The following is a 13,173-nucleotide window of genomic DNA, read 5'->3' as shown; positions in this document are numbered from 1 at the left end:
GGCATTGATACATTTACCTTATTATCAAATCGTTAAAATTAATTCTTGCCGGAGCGGAACAAAAAACGCGAACAAAATTAAGGGCAAGGATCTCTCTTGAATGTAATGCCGAACAATGTTAAACGGCTTGATACAGCCTTCTTATTCGCAAATGCGATTTGTCGTTCCTCATAATAAAGCGGCATCGACAGAGAGAGAGAGAGGTAGATAATAAAAGTGACTGGCGCTACTGAAGGGTATTCGCAACAGAGTTTCAAAGAGCCTCAGCGTTTCTTCCATTATCTTTGGACACAGTCGCGAAATAACGGCCGCGTAATTTTGCTTTGATATAATTTCAAAGTGCATTACGCTTTCAAGGTTTAAAGAAGCGGCGTCGTATGCAGTATTTGTAGTTCGAGTATCGGCATACGCGAATGAGAGACACGCTTTCGACAAGATCTAAATTCGGTATTGTGCCCGCTTTAAATTTTAATCCCCGTGTGATGCGGTACTGAAATTATCTCGGCTAAAATACACGTATTTCTAATTATTCATATCGTCTGTTTTCAACCTTGTAGATTCGCAATCTGCACGTTTGCGGAAACTTCGCTGCAATGTATTATTTCGGTCGCGATTCAATTTTTAATTAAGCTCCCTACCATCTGCATCGTAAGCGGCACTCAGCCACGTTAAATTGAAACCTGTTTGTCGTATTCGGCGTATCAGACTTCCGGTCAAACTGGTAAATGACCGGGGTAGAACTTTCAGTTTGCCGTACGCGCAGCCTCAAGGCAATGAAGATCCCAATAACGTGGGTGTTGTCCGAACGACTATATTGAATCCTTATTTGAAAAACAAACGTTTTGCAATCCAGCTGGACAACGGACACCTTGAACAATTACAGAGAGATGAACAAAGTAACGAAAGTAAAATGTATCAATTATTTTCCCAACCGCCTTCGCGCGTATATCTGGCGCGTTAATCAAAGCGAATTTCCGTTGCGCCGGACCCTCGCGCGATTCACTTTGCCAATACTCGCCTCAGTCGCCGCGTCGACAGTCGACACACTACTGATGCTTTCCCGTTGAAAGCCCCGAGAGCAAACGCGCGTCAGAAAGCTCCCGGTGTAGTTGCTCGCTAACGTCTAATAGCGTTCTCGTGATAATCGCTAAAGCGTAAAGCTCAGAGAGGCGACGACGAGTGCTTCCGCTCGAGATTCTCCGGACAAGACTCCGCGCGCGACTGTCATTTTCTTAAAGCGACTCCGTGTATAACTCCACTCTTGTACTTAATACATGAACGAGGGAACGACGACGGGGTCGGGAGAGAGAGAGGGAGGGAGAGGGAGAGAGAGAGAGAGAGAGAGAGAGAGAGAGAGAGAGAGAGAGAGAGAGAGAGAGAGAGAGAGAGAGAGAGAGAGAGAGAGAGAGAGAGAGAGAGAGAGAGAGAGAGAGAGAGAGAGAGAGAGAGAGAGAGAGAGAGAGAGAGAGAGAGAGAGAGCTTCCCTTTCTCGGTATTCCAGGTCGGGGGTGCTCTCGAAACGACGAAAGCCAAACAGCGACAGTCCTAGGTCCCTCGTTCCTGGGGAAAAGCTCGTGGCTTTCGATCGAGACGCGACTCTCAAAGCGTCGTGCTTTTCGCTCGAAGGGAAAAAAGGAGAAGGAAGGGAAAACGGTCGTCTCTCCTCGGCGACGTTCTCGAGAAAACGGCGGCGAATAGCTCGGGATCCATTTAACTTGAATAGCGTTCGTCGACTCCCAGCTCGCAGCTCGCAAAAGTCGCAGAAGCAGTCGAATAAGAAGAAATATATATCGCGTTCCATTTACCATGATCGCGTTCTCCGTCTACTCCTGTTGTCGGTAATGCCTGATACTTCTCTCGTGACGCGACAACGCGCGTTAACATTATCAGAGTTTAGCGTGTATTAGCACGTAAACGCGAATATTTATATTTCTTTTTCTTTTTCTTCAACGTGCTGTGGCGAAAACTTTATGACCTTACATTCTATTCTAGTAATTAAAGATACAATTAAAAAGCCAAAATTAAGATATATATAATATACATGTATAGGAATTTTTAATTATAAAATTTTCTGGACGTTATAGAGATGGAACGAAACGTTGAAATGTTTGGTCGTTCAGTGTACTCTCGAAACACGGCACGCGGAAACGTCGTCAGACACAAGCAAGCGCGCGTGCTGATAGTCACTGCGAGGAAACCGAATCATTTCCGGCGTATTTGCAGCGTCAAAGGCAGCCTCGTCGCGCCGGTGGTTTCCTCCGTCCCGTGTCGCGGAAAGAGAAAATCGACTCTTAGCATTATGACAAGGTAATACGATGCGACGTACCAAAGGGCGCTCTTGAGGACGATAGATCTCGCCGATCTGCCGAGGCAGTCGATCGAGAGCGCCATTGCCAGAATCGCTCGGCTCGAGGAAGGGGATGGAAGCGACGCGATGAAAAGAGCAGAAATTGCGATTTTCAGGTCGGCTGTTTCCAACCCCAACCTATCGCCATCTTTTTCTTTACATCCTCTCTCCCTCCTCTTCCTCCCCGTTCTCTCTCTCTCTCTCTCTCTCTCTCTCTCTCTCTCTCTCTCTCTCTCTCTCTCTCTCTCTCTCTCTCTCCCTCTCTCTCGCTCTCTCTCCCGGAAATCCCGAGGGATTTGACGCTCCGGCTGTATTTTACGTTTGGCAAACCGCGGAAGGAGCGGGAGGTAAAAGGAATCGGCACAATCGCCGATGATCGCGCGAACGTGCTTACCGAATTCTCGGCTTCTTATTCGAGCGCAATTTGATTACCGGACGTCGCGTCCTCGGTATTTCACGCTATTTCCAACCGCGCGCGCGCCCGCACGATTTCCCCCGCATTTGACTCGGAATGAATTGCCCGTTAGTCGTATTGTAAAGATAGTACGCGCGCACACCCGCACCGGATGCTCGCGCGATCCACTTTTCATCCCGTTTATAATTCATCGCATCTCATCCGTATCTCTTCTCGGGGCATAGGCAACCCGGTAACGGATCTCTTCCCTTCTACTACCCCGTTGTTTTATCGAGTATGCATCCCGTCTCACATTTAGTTGAAAGTATGCGAAAGAAACGGCACTCCGTTTCTACAAAACGCCAGAGAGAAATGGCGTGGATCTCTTGAAAAATAAAAGCAATATTGTTCCTCGGAGAGAAACGCTTCTTGCGAAACAATTTTATTGTTTTATTTAACTTCTTGCACTCGCGCACCTTTTCTAGTGCTTTCATTAAACGCGTGCTTCGGATATTTCATTCAGCAACGAAATTCTTTTACGAGTGAAATTGATTGTTATCCAAATCACGACTTATGTAGCAACGAGCATGCAGGTCTTCGCTGTTTTCAGGTCTTTCCTTTTTCTTATCTCGGTGCAATTTGGACCATCATTTTTGGAAACGCCTAAGCGTTTGACTTCCGCTCTTCAAGACTTTTTCTTATCTAGCTCGCAATTTGGACTATCATTTCTGGCCTAGGCGTTTGACGTCCGCTCAGTTAAGACCATTCCTTTGCACTGCACGACGCGATCGATGCGACGCGAAGAAATCAACCGTATAACGAAAAATGCATGGCCAGCATAGTGAATTGCTATCGATCAGAGGAAAAAAGAGGACAACATTTGTTTTTACGAGGATAAAGAAGTCAGGGAGAGACATAAAAGCGGCCTTCCATTGCAGCGGTTTGTGGTGCTCCAAAGTCGGCAACCATCAACGTCGCGGACGCGATGCGATGCGACGTCGACGTTTCGACATGATATCGATTCGAAGGATTACCGCCGAAGTCTGATCTGTTTGGACAGAAGAGTAACTGCGGCATAGGACGTGAAATGGCGGAATGACGACTACATCGCCCTTAACGCGAATGGCTCGTAAATGCATATCTGCCGTCACAAGCACTGTGCCGACTAATTGCGATAATAAATATAATTATTACTGCTACAGTTCATTGCACTTTGTTCAATTTACTTTCGCGTTACGAGATGACATCGCTCGGTTATTAATAATGCTATTAATTGCTTTAATGTAACAAATTCCGTTTGCATCTTTCTCGATATAGCAGTAGTAAAATAAAAAAGCAGCAGAGCGGGCATAACAGAATGCAATTTTTGCGGATAGCGCTATTCTTTTCGGCTTATCATCCGTCATTCAGTTGGTTTTACAAATTGCATATATCCGCGTTTTGAATATCTAATGCGCTGTTTCGACATCCAAACGTCGAATCGACCGTATATCGACATATGCGGGGGTTCAGTCATACGCTTCCCAAACCGCCTTACACGTCTTTCACTCTTCCCCAAGCGCCGCGAGGGGTGCGGATGAACGCACGGAGGGTCGGCGCATCCGCGTAACCAGGTCATGCTGCGCGATGTTGGCGGGTCAGGATCAGGTCCTGACAAATATCGAAACACATCGTCCTAACTCGTGTCAACCGCCGACTATAGAAGGGTAGTTCACTGCTAACATGTATATATATAGGGTGATTCGGAATTACTAATCGTTCTCTTTAACATTTAAACATTTACAAATGAACGAGAATCTATTTCTTTTACGAAGTTTAGTCGTATTGCCGTTAATTTTGCTTTGTGCCATTTCTTTTAATTACTGGCAAAACAAGAATACTTGCTTAATTCCGAAAAGGGAAAGATTTACGTATTTAAAATGCAACTAATCTATCTCGTACTCCTTTTTATGATTCTATAAATAATTTTATTTTATATCTCGTCGAAAATAATTGCACGTAAAAACTCGTATATGCAAAAATGTTACTTTTATTCGATTTTTTACTCGTACTACCTCGACCTCCCACGCATCATTTATCTTCTATATTGCGTGCAGAAGTTATATGAATAAATGGCGACTCTGAATCATCCGATGTACGCCTGTGCGTGTAACTACGTGGCCGATCGTACGTGTACGCGCCGGCATACGTATGTTTATCAGCCCGCGTCGTGTGTACGCTCGCTCAAAGTCCCAGCCGTGGTTACCCGACCGGCCGTGTTTAACGAGACACGAGCACGGCTCACGTCAGATCGACGGCACCGACGGCCACCGACGGCCACCGACACACGAACGAATGCATCACGGCCGAGTAACTAGCGTGCTTTTTAAATGAAAAATCTCGCCGGCCGCGTTCGACGCTTTTCCCAGCACGTCCGCCGCTCGTTTGTTCTCGCCCGTTTAAATACCCGTTGACAATCCGAGCGTTGCGATTCGATTCATCGCGCCCGGAGCGCGTTTGACGTCCGTCAAGTCCCGTTAAAATCACTCTTTAGTAATAAATTCTAATAATCATTCTGTAAGTAACACGGCAATATGTTTGGTATACATTTTGTTGTCCCACGTATAATCTCTCGCGAGCCAGTCTCTCTCCTTTAATAAATGAGAAATCGTCAAAGCAATGTACCCAACGAACTGGCATCGTAACTCTGTGACGAAACGAGGATTCACTCCACGTCACATTTCGTACGATGTTATTGTGACTGACGACATTCGTAAAGTGAAGTAGGGGGTGAATATTATTTATTCACGTCAAAATGCGATACCGTCGTCACGCTCGTCATCTCGAGTGGGATTCAACGAGCGACGAAAGGGAAGGCGAGTCGTTAACTTAGCCGGCTCGTCGACGACGGCTGAGGTACGTAACGAAGAGTGAATACAAGAGAGACGCGCAATCTCCGTAATAGGGGGAGACCGCAAAAATGGAACGGATGGGGTAAGTTCATGGAGGGTAACGTTTCTCGAGCGCGACGAACAATGTTCTCCGGCGAACGCACCGGTGGCCGAGCGACTGTGTAATTAAAAAGTGGAAACGCAGACGGAAATTGTTGACGCTGCGAAGGCTCAGAAATCCCCGTCACCTCCAGGTTTCGTTCGCGAGCGACGCTCCGTGCCGTTGCGCAACATTCTCGGAATCTATCCAGATGGAACTGAGGCAAGGGAGATTTATTTTTCTTCCTCTATTTGCCGTGGAAAGTGAATTCCGGACGATTAAAAACGTCGTAAAACGTAAAAAACCATATCACTTCGGAGAACGTTTTTTCCAAGAGCCAACCATGGTCTCTCTTTTTCTTTCCCTCCCCCCTCTCTCTCTCTCTCTCTCTCTCTTTTTCTGAGTGCAAGTACGTTTGGTTGCATGACGTGATCCCCCTAAAGTGACCCAACGTGATCAACGGTTTAAATCTCGGAAAGCAAGCTTCACACTTTAAGGACAAAATGTAGAAAGAGTTAAAATGCAACAGTTTTATGAATTAAAATGTAAAACATCGTAACGCGTTTTATTCGCACTCAAAGGTGGTGCACAGATTGGACCTTCAGAAACGTGACTTTTGGGAAAATATGACCCGAGATTCGACATTTCTACACGAACATCGCGATAAATTCGAACATCCGGAACGATTGCAAAAGAGCATGAAAATGCGCGCCGCATAAGAAACGAGTAGTTCCCGATAGCGTTTGAAAAGGATCGCGCGATGCGACGGTCTGCCGCGCCGCGTTCGCTTAAATTTCCTACGATTATCGTGGCCGGTGTTCTATAAACGAACGAATAAACTTACGGACTCGAATGTGGGCGCTCCTTTAACGGCGACGACGTTTCTTACGTCGTCGGTGCTTTTATCGAAAACTTAGTGCGCTATGCAACGATGACGGCCCGCTTTCCGTCCTCACGGATGAGAACGGGGAAAAAGCTTCGGACTCTCGAGCAATTCCACTCGTGATAATATATTAAGTTCGCGATAAGGTCCGCGGACGGAGAAAGAGGGAGACAAAGAGAGAACGTCGCATAATAAATAGCCGTCCGGAGTTCGCGTGAGGCGGACGAGTCGCTAACGATGACATTCGTTTATCACGTGCAGCCGCGGCTTTAACCCTTCATATGCCTAGCAGCCTGCGCAAATTCCTCGCTTTTTCCATAGCCCCAGATAATATAAGGCAGAGAGAAAGAGAGAGAGAGAGAGAGAGCAATAATTTCGCTCGTACAAACCGTAATTTGATATTCCCGATGCTACACGGGAGGCCATTACACAGCCCCGGACGAGATTTTTTCTTTTCTTTTTTTGAGAATTAGAACAATTAAGCACTGAAAAAGATATGAAATTAATGAAACTCTCCGTAGAAAAATAGTATATAGAAGAAAGTACAATTAAAAATTATGAGCCATTTATATCAAAATTATATCAAAAGAATGTTGAAAATCGTATGCCATTCATGCGAAAAAAATTATACAGCGGTATATATAAAGCGTAATGTTGGATATAATTAAATTAAATTTCACGGAACTGTAAAGTGCTAATTTTCGGAAGGCGAGCGAGGCGAGCGTAGCAAAGTGCGGAGCTTTCAATACATTTACAACGCCCGCAACACTGCTGACAACAGGAAGATTTCCCATTTCGACGCCAAAGTTGCATCGTCGCTAAAGTTGCGATAGATTGGGCTCTTGTTAGCACTCAATTTCACAACATAATGCGCGTGCAGCTGCAGCTCGCTCTTGTTAATCGCAACTGTGGCAAGGGAAAGAGGCGGAGGAGTGAAATTCCAGCATAGGATTTTTGACATAGACACGGAATCTCAAATAGCTTCCTTCAAGCTTCAAGCCGTATAATTTTATCGAAAAGCGAGATCCATTGATATTGCGATTATATGAGTGAGCTGCACAAGAGCCACTTAACTAATATGCTAATTAGAGATTTTTATCTCTCTTTAGATCGTAATCCCAGTAATTCTAGATAAAAGAGAAATAGTTTATATTAAATTAATGTCGAGAAATTATAATAATTAACGTTGCCCATGTCAATAGCTAAGCAAAAAATGTAGTCTCATTATCTTTTGTTTAAAAAATTTTTTTAAATTAAAAAGAATTTTTTTCACAGTCATGTTGTATGCCACACATTTTATCCTAATGTATGAGGTAATGTTACTTTAGTGGCGTAAAAAGCTGTTGCAGTCTAAACTGCGACTAATCACGGTTAATGTACATAATCGGCCATAAGCCCGATGCAACAAGGTAGAAAATGACGGCCGGCTGCGCGGCGGCCGGTCTGACTGCTCGCGTCTTTTCTACTGCAACGGCCGTAACGAGGAGTCGTTTATCACCGGCGATAGTAAAGCCGGAGACCGGACGCTGTTCGATTCATTTAGTTATGTTAACGAAGTATTAACGCGCGCGATAAGCCGCCATCTTCGTGCAAACACGATGAGTTAAGCGCCGATGAAAAGAGAAAAAGGGAGATGTAAGTTTCGCGCGGCGTTTTACACAGCGGCGGACCGGAAGCCGTGTAATTTTTCTTCCGAGTGGCACGTTCAAGAGGCAAACGAACCGTCCGGCGAGTTAATTTATTCCGCAAGCATCGTGACGGCGATCCCCTATTAACTCGTTCTCCGCAACTCCGCTTGGCGGTTTAAAGAATTATCGTATGCTAATGCTCGCGATATGCCAGCGATTAAGCCCGGGGAAACGAGATTAAACGACTGATAGTTCTTCATTATTAGTCCGTAATCAGACGAGAAAAATGACGGTGCTATAAGGGTCAGCTAAATCCGCATTACGCTTTTTTCATAACGTTCGCACTCCATATTTCCATGGTCCAAGGGTAATTCCGGACGACTGCTCCCCGGGTTTTTAGTAAATTACCGCGACAGATGTTACGATCGGAAGAATTTCCACCAGCTGCCTGGGGACGCCGTTTGCGGTGTGGACGGTCGTTCGTCGTTTTAATCGCGTTCGATCAACGCGGAATAGTTTGGGACCAGAAATGCTTTAAAGCGAGAGCGGGGACACGATTCCGGACAACGTCGCGGATAATACACCTCGATTTAACGACCGTAAAAAAAAATTTATAATGTCGAAGCAGACCTCGAGGCAACGCCCGACTCGTCAATCGGGTGCTCCTCCCGGAAAGGAACCCGTCCGCAATTTCCGCGCGCTGCATTTACGAGCCTTTTTTGTCGCTCTTAACCCGCCGAACTTTATACGACATAAACGCGTGCATGAAAGCTAGGGAAGGAAAAACGTCAACCACCCGCAAAGCGCGTTAAGATCGAGATCAGTGTAAAAGCGTCGGCCGGTAATGGCTGACGTCGAGGCGTCGTCGTTTACTTAATTTTACTCCGCGCATATTTTTGCGCATAAACATCATGCAGTTTATGCGACCATTCGATGCAATGCGTTAACGTTGGCTCGCAATGCTATCTAAACGAAAAGAAAGACCATAAAAGGTGTACATAAAAGGTGTACATAAAAGGTGTACATATTTTTTTTATGTCATATTGTTATTTGGTCATTCGCATATTCTTAAAAAAAAGTATTAAGAAGCCAAATTATTTTTTCAAAGCTATATTACGGAAAGATAGAGAGGAGAAAGAACAGGAAGATATATCAAAACGCGTATTGTCTCGTCCCTTTGTCTGACGTCACTCGAGAATCATCTTAATTGGCAAGCGTATGCATTAGACAGCAGTCGTTGCGTCGCCCTTCATCAACATGGGGTTTTAATTAAGCGCCACGCATGAGAGTAGAAACTCTTCAGCCACAACGAAACGTGCTCAACGGGGATTACTGTGCATACGAGTCTTCGTAAAATTAGGCTTTTCATTTTCATCCCGGATAGATATATGTTACGTAGTAGACATAAAGATTTACGATTTTATAAAACTGCGCTAATTAAATTGCGAAATTCCGCAAGGACTATCGTAAAAGTCGTAAAATTGAATTTCGAAACCGCGCGATGATGCCTTAAAAGAAAAAGAAATCGGTAGTTATACTTTACTTGCTGAAATGTACGAAAAGCCTGATTTGCGACGTCGTAATTCCATCGAAGTTAGCAGCGCCCGTTAACGTCCATAATTCAGGTAACACGCATGCATTGCAGCGAGCTAAACGTCCGCATTCGCGTCCAAGTTTACCTACAAAACAGAAACTTCGTGACGTATTTGAAGAGCACTTCGGATCTTAACGCGCGCCGTCCCGAATCTTAAGATACATCGGTCTGATTTATTGTGTTTTTCGCGCGATTTAAGAACGTGGACGCTCCGCGTTATCTGTTGTCGCTCGGCTGAACTCCTGACGCGGCGGCCATTCGTGAGAAATTTTTCCAGACGCCGGTATTTCCTGGCTTTATCTGAAAACGACCCCGACAGAGCTAACCTCATTGTACTTCGGTCTTAGCCGCTTAATTTAAGTTATCATTGCCCGCATTACGACAACTGTTCCTCCTCGTGCTTGATATTTAACCCTAGCCCGGCCACATAGTGGATCGCTGAACGTTTTTTGATTTTCTAGTTTTTACATAATAACATACTTTTCTAGTTTTTTTTATAATAAATTCAGTTTAACTCAAATAATTTTCTTGGCCTGATATTATCATAAACATCTCATTCAGATTCTGTATTTCCAATTCCTGCATTACAAGTTTAAAAATATTAATTAGAGTGAAAATGACAATGCGATAAAGTCGAGCGGTCTCACGGACCGAAGTGTGGCGAATTAAGGACTCGGAACTAATTGTAAGTGTGGCTAGCTAGGATTAACTCTGACTTGATCATACGTACATACGTAATTTTCGCTTACAAAATATATGCTAGGACTGAAAAACGCCCGTCTTTATTTGCAAGCGTGTAATTATGCAGGCAAGCCCAACACCGCTCGCGATATGAACGCGCAATTATTCTTCTCACAAAGAGAAAGAGCAGCAGCCAGCCCATTAGCCTGATCGACCAGGCTGTGCGACATCAAACGCGACAACAGGCACTCCTTGCTTATTCCGCGCGTACATCACGTGTCGGGCATCAAAGTGGCAGACATCATGCAAATATCGTGATGGTAAATCGGGCTGCGTAGCGTGCCTAGAAGCCCGGGGTCCTTAAACCGTGACACGACGAACGATGAGCTCCGGGTAGGATAACGCCTCGTCCCTCGTCCTCGTCGGATTATCCCTTCGCTGATATTTCTCGAATGAACGTTGGGATAATTCGGAATACGATCCTCGCCGCTCTCATCTATCCATGGGCGGCTGAATGGATTTTTTTGGTTAATCTACGTGTCCGCTCAGCGTCATCATAACTGTCGGCGACGAAACGATGTGGAATGCAACCTCGCAGATAAGCTTGAGCGCTCTCTCTCTCTTTCTCTTTCTCACACACCCCTTTCTCCTATCCTCTCCTCTCCTTTCGTCGACACCGAAGCTGTCGTACTCGATTATTTGTTTGCCTAATCCTCCGACCGTGACGTCTTACACACGCCGACGATTTCGAGGATTCCGCGCCAGCTTCGCCACTAATCGCCGTATTAATCTTTTATGCTAGACGCAAGTCTTCTCTCCCGCTGTCTAACGTTGATAATCCGCGCGAAGCTGGTACATTGCGCGTTTAGCGTTAAATGTAATCAGGTCCGCTTGGATTTCATTCGTCTGTCACAAAAAACATCTGTAAAATAGGAAAAGATTAGCATTTGTAACGTAGAAAATATTATAAAAAAGTAAACGTATATGCGGTTTTCATAACTTTTCATCTAACAATTTGCTTTTTTCATTAAAATTGGCTAAAACATTTTATACCGGAAAAGTATTTGCGCATGCAGAGAAAATATTAAGCCAAGGTATTAATGCGCGCCTGCGGTTTCGTCGAGAATTTACGAATTGCATCGGTGAAACGTCAGAGCCGGAGATGTACTGGGTACGCATAGTAATTACCGCGGTGAAACCAGGTCAACTCCCTTACGCCCTCGAAAGTTCTCCTTTTTTTTTCAGTTCGCTTCTCCGGCGTAACGGCCGAACTTCCGGTTCCGCGGTACCCATCCCGGATACGTAATGAAAATGGGTGGCTTGCCAGGCCACCGCCGTCACTTAAAGTGCGAATATCAAAGTCTGTTCTATCTGTACCGCGCGTAGCCTATTTACTTACTCGTCGCGTGGCTACAGAATTTCGTTCGCCTGCTCCATCAAGGAAAGTTTTTTCATTAGACCTGATGACGAGATGGACACGCGCATAATTGCTACGTGGTACGTTCCACCGAGCCATAACCATTGCGTCCCTGAAAAAAGTCGTCTGATGGATGGACACGGTTAGAAATGTTGGTATATCGCCCATCCGAGCCCTACGTACACAGATTAGCGCAGACGCTGAAAGGGACTGGGTCAGAGAACATCTGGGATCCCGTAACCCTGAACCTTTCGTAGCCGCAATCAAAATTCGCTGGACCGATAATATACAGGGGTTTTCCCCCACGTGTTCTTGTACTTGAAGATTCTTTGATCGATTAGGAACTGATTTTTCACAAATTAAATCTATTCACTTTTATCTATTCTTTACTTAACACCTGGCATCGATATTTCTTCCCTCGCGCGTTGAGAGAAACGCTAAGAAAGTTCGGACGTACTTTCTTAGAGCGTTAGAATTCTCGTTTTTACGGGGAACTTCTCCTGGAGATTCGATCGCGTGACTAGTTTCGCAAGACGGTCGCGATGCTCGAAAGTTTTCAGGCAAGTACGACTTGTAGAAAACGCACATACATATTGTTACGTTTTGTCGATATCGATTCGCGCGCCGCGGTCCGGAGAGAAACTCTTTCAATCGAGATCGCGAATTGCTTTCGAGAGGCAACGAAAATAAATATCCGGAGTCCTATATTTGTTAACCGGACGCTCGCCGGCAGCCGGGCATAAAGATTTCCTTCCGAGTGAGATAAGAGGTTCTGAGAGCTAATTAAAGTTTTCGGGAGAATGTAGACCACCTAGTGAAGAGAGTTTCCGACGGAGTGAAAACTTGGTCGCTATCGGGGCATGCTTCGACTTTGAGGTATGACAGGCTAGATATCCATCAGTTGTACGTCACGAACTCCCAATCGACATTACCCTCTATCGACGATACGTTTTATAACGATGATATTAACGAGTAACATTTTCACGAAATATTTTGTGATATAAAAAAATCGTTGTCGATTAAATTAAATCACAATTAAATTATGCCACTGAGGTAAATATACTAACTGTGTACTGAAATTATCGATGATGTATCTAAAAGTTCTCAGAAATATATATTATATTCCGCAAGAAAAAAGAATAGATATTTTTTTATAATAAATTTTATTAACAAATCTTCTTCGATATCTCTGCATATCATCATATATTATTCGTTGGATCGTATTGTAGCCATCGATACAACGTTACGTTAGCGAGAAA

General features: G+C 44.7%; 1 long non-coding RNA gene across 1 annotated transcript in view; it reads left to right on the top strand.

Moving 5' to 3' along the window:
* LOC139773836 (uncharacterized) overlaps positions 1–13,173 on the top strand; it is a 94,425-nt gene that overhangs the window by 12,968 nt on the left and 68,284 nt on the right. The gene's annotated exons all lie outside the window — the stretch shown is intronic.

This window comes from Temnothorax nylanderi, unplaced genomic scaffold (assembly GCF_030848795.1).
Source record: "Temnothorax nylanderi isolate EJ_2023f unplaced genomic scaffold, tnyl_v1.0 TNYL_tig0070_pilon, whole genome shotgun sequence".
In the NCBI taxonomy this organism is placed as follows: domain Eukaryota; kingdom Metazoa; phylum Arthropoda; class Insecta; order Hymenoptera; family Formicidae; genus Temnothorax; species Temnothorax nylanderi.
This window is presented reverse-complemented; position numbering and strand designations above follow the sequence as displayed.